Source organism: Mizuhopecten yessoensis, unplaced genomic scaffold, assembly GCF_002113885.1.
Source record: "Mizuhopecten yessoensis strain PY_sf001 unplaced genomic scaffold, ASM211388v2 scaffold7695, whole genome shotgun sequence".
NCBI lineage: Eukaryota > Metazoa > Mollusca > Bivalvia > Pectinida > Pectinidae > Mizuhopecten > Mizuhopecten yessoensis.
The window spans coordinates 189,396-193,786 of NW_018407176.1; the positions used below are offsets into that span (position 1 = coordinate 189,396).

A 4,391-nucleotide genomic window follows, 5' to 3' on the forward strand; every position below is an offset into this window, starting at 1 on the left:
AGTACAATACCAAAGTACAATGTCCACAGTAATATGTCAGAGGTCCCTAGTACAATACCAAAATACAATGTCCACAGTAATATGTCAGAGGTCCTTAGTACAATACCAAAGTACAATGTCCACAGTAATATGTCAGAGGTCCTTAGTACAATACCAAAGTACAATGTCCACAGTAATATGTCAGAGGTCCTTAGTACAATACCAAAGTACAATGTCCACAGTAATATGTCAGAGGTCCTTAGTACAATACCAAAGTACAATGTCCACAGTAATATGTCAGAGGTCCTGAGTACAATACCAAAGTACAATGTCCACAGTAATATGTCAGAGGTCCTTAGTACAATACCAAAGTACAATGTCCACAGTAATATGTCAGAGGTCCTTAGTACAATACCAAAGTACAATATCCACAGTAATATGTCAGAGGCCTGGGTACAATACCAAAGTACCATGTCGCAGCATGAAATTATCAGAGAAAGTGTTTTTCTCCTACCCACAGAAATCCAACAATGAAGACATGTTTATAATGAACAATGAAATGTAAATTTGTGTCCGTAAAGCGACTCGGAGAAATATCTATTACGATATTACCAGCGGAGGGCGAAGCAAGAGTCGCCCTGTACACCGACGATTATGAGGACAATGTCGCGGTATACAGCTTCAGACAACGCCAACGCAAAAGTTCAGAAACGTTTTATAGCCATCCTGTCTTAATCAAAACGAGATATCAAGATTACTGAATCCCAGATACCTGCACCCCACTGCATAGAATAAAGGGGTGCGTAACAACCTATGTAGCAAAAAAGCCCGGGCTTACACATCATTTTTTCACGAGGAGAAACGTAACACTCTTACAACAACTATCCCAAAATCCACATGATTTTAGATTTTTCTTTAACGTGGAATAATGTTACCGAACTCCATAACAGAATTGGCGTAGATGAGTACCAATTTCCTACGTACCCAAAAAGAAGCAAAATATTTGTAAAATAATAGGGGAAAACGATATTTTCTTGCTTTAAAATGGCCATTGAAGCTGACGCCAGAACACGGGAGAACGCGTCTCAGGCGTTCTAAAAAACAAAATTCTCCTGGGGGAGATCCCGCAGACCCCCGCCAATGGCAAGGGGAAAACTCCCTCCCATACCCTCCCCCTCCTCCCGCTACGCGCTTCGGGGTGCTGCCTTTGGCAGCACACTTCATCATTGGGCTGACACAATGAAAACCCGTTTGTTACGCCCCTGCAGACATATTGTTGAATATACTAATTATAAAGGTAAAAACGTTTCTAGACCTCTAGCATATATTCTTGAACCGCTAGTGGATAAATCGGAACACCATGTCACGAACTCTCATCGTCTACTGGAAAGTCTGTCAAAGATCATAATTGAAAAGAGGATGAACTAATTCGAAATCGCTAACATTAAGACAGATCCTGGCTTAAGAACACAAAGCTCAAGATCAAGGACAGCAACGCTTTGGTCCTGTTACGGACAGTCCAGCATTTCCCATTGTAGTCAATTTGTACATAGAAGATTTGGAGCAAAGAACAAAAGCGAAGTTTATGAAAACACAAATACAATAGTTGCCACAAACAGCTTCAAATTCGAATGTGAAAAGACCAACTGCTCGATGCCCTTTCTAGATACGCTACTGGTAAAGGAAATGACGGAACTTTGAAGGTAATGGTCTCAGAAAAAAAGGCGCATGCGGAACAATACCTGGACTTCAAATCTCACCATCATTCGTACAAAAGTTGGGTTTAATACGCCACATTACTCAACAGATGTGAAATAATTGTAACAGAATTTTGTCAATTGTAACGGAATAACAGGGCAAAATTAAACAGCAGAATCACATCGAAGGGGCAAGGAAAACATTTGGATATCCGGAATGGACACTCAAAGGGGTATTAAAGCAGTGACAAAGTAAGGGAAAGAACGATCATAGACCAATCAAGGCGGAGAAAGAAAAAAAAGAGGTATTTCTTATTTCTAAAAACATGAACTTTAACTCGTTTTAACGAAATGATATTTAAAAAAATGAAAAAAATAGTTCGTTATATCGAAATAATAATTCGTTTTAACGAAACAGTTTTCGAAAAAAAAGGAAATAAAAATAATTCGTTATAACGTAATAATTATTCGATTTATAGAAACAATATTTCGAAATTACGTAATAATAATTCGTCTTAACGAAATAATCATTCCATAAAACGAAATAAAACAAGTTTGTAGCATGTCAGGTTAGGGGCTCCGTATAGTACACATACACAGAGTGGTTGAATATTTTTGCAGTGACAATATTTCGCGATCAATATTTTTGTGAAAGTTAGTTCTTTTGGCTGGAGAACTGTAATAATGAATAAACATTGAATTGATTTTTGCTTAATATTCGAGATAACAGGACAGTTGAACAGTCGATATAATAGATGACTTATTGATAATCGATATTTTTGTGAAAGTATGTTCTTTTGGCTTGAGACCAATAATAATGAATTAACATTGAATTGATTATTTTTCAAATATTCGAGATAACAGGACAGTTGAACAGTCGATATAACAGAACAAAGACGGGTCGAGTTTAGACAAGCAAATGGAGTTGAGGTAACAGGTCATCGAAGAGTCGAGATAAGAGACATTGGCAGTCGAGATAACAGAAAATTGAAAGGTAGAATGGTCGAAGTTAATGGTCGAGGCTACAGGACTGACTGGAAGGGTCGAGATAACATGACATTGAAGAATCCAGGAAACAGTAAGGCCGTTGAAGGGTCGAGATGAAAAGAAATTGACTGATTGAAGGTAATTATAGATCATTCAGTGGCCAAGCTAACTGGATATAAAAGGTACCGAGCCACTTACCTCCGCTCTTTTAGAAAGGATAAATCTGGTATTTCTTATTTTTCCTACATAGTAAAAGTACAGTAAATTCCGCACTCAGAAAGTGAAAAGTGCCAAAACTTTTAAATAAATAGGAATTATATTTTATTTATCTACGTACCGAACAAAAAAAATTGGATATTTTACACTATATTAAGCATGCGCAGACACGTTTGATGCAGTGGCGATGTCTAACCTAAAACGTGGTTGACAGAGCAGGCAGAAAAAATCGGCGAGAGAAAGGGTAAAAGCTGGAAGCCGATAGACAGCGCAGTATACCGAAAGAAGCCTTAGACAAAAGGAATGTGCTTAAAAAGGGAAAGGGGTTTATCCAGCAGTAACAGTTGCAAGGCTTTAGTTGACAGGTGAGAACTGAATCGGTAGATGTAACACTCAGCACGTTTATTGTGTAAACATTACCTCTGACCCAGTCGAAGATGTAGTCGTTATTTGTTGAATGCTGCTCTCGTGACGTCTCGTGAATTTTCGTATGCATCATGAAGACGTAAACATGGCCTCAAACCAGCTTTTTATAAGAGAAATAACTGTCAGAAAAAAGGCTTTTCACGGTTATACGTGACATATTTATTTTATAAGTCATTGCGTTGCCTTTGTAAGATGTAGGTAATGGACCGAACAGATCTGCTTCCGTAAACCTGAAACGGAGCTGTGGGCGTAGGAAATGCAGTTATACCATTCTTTGTATGTCGTTGGGTCATTTTTCGACTCTGACACTGCGTACACGAGCGCACATATTCAGGAATAATAGTAGCCTTTCGTTTGAAAAAGTACTTTTCCTTCACTTTGTCGAGCGTGTCCTGGATACCACCGTGGCCACCCATAGGAGAATCATGATGAAGTTCAAGAATCGCTTTGTACAGAGCCTCGGTACAACTAGCTGATACGGGTTCATGTGACGAGAGCGCTTGGATTTAGGCAAACGTGAATGGAATAGAAGTCCGTCAACTATAAGGTAGTCATTAGATTCGAGAACAATTTGTCGAGCGAGCTTTTGCGACGCAGGAAGTTCACCACAATTCATGTAAGCAAGTAGAGGTTTGAGCGTCGAACCATTACTTTGAAGCTCTGATTGAGCTTAGCTTTCGAAAGTAGTTCAACAGTTGTTCGAAGATTTGTGTCCGTCATATCCGAAGACTCTTAGTATAACTGTCCATCTGCACTAGGTTCCGAAGAGTCTATATCCGTAGTAATAGCGTGATTTTCGAGCGCATTTTCATCAGCGATAGCTGTCGATGCATCATATACAGGCCTTTCGGAGTCAACTTCAGTAGATAGGTCAAACAATGCACTATGGACGGTGCCCGAATCGGAAACAGTACTAACATCCTCCAGTTGATTGTCAGATGAAGCGGACTTTAAAGATCGTTAAATTTACTGTTTGAAACATTGACATTCATATGGTCACAGGCAATATCTTGAATACTTGAATAACGGTCACTAACACCGTCGGCAGAAACATTCTTGTCATTTACAACATTTGAAACACAGTCT

General features: G+C 38.9%; 1 pseudogene; it reads right to left on the minus strand.

Annotated features, from left to right (window-relative positions):
* The window catches only part of LOC110454145, a 22,138-nt pseudogene extending 18,763 nt beyond the window's left edge, over positions 1 to 3,375 (minus strand).
* Between the last annotated feature and the right edge of the window lie 1,016 nt (positions 3,376 to 4,391).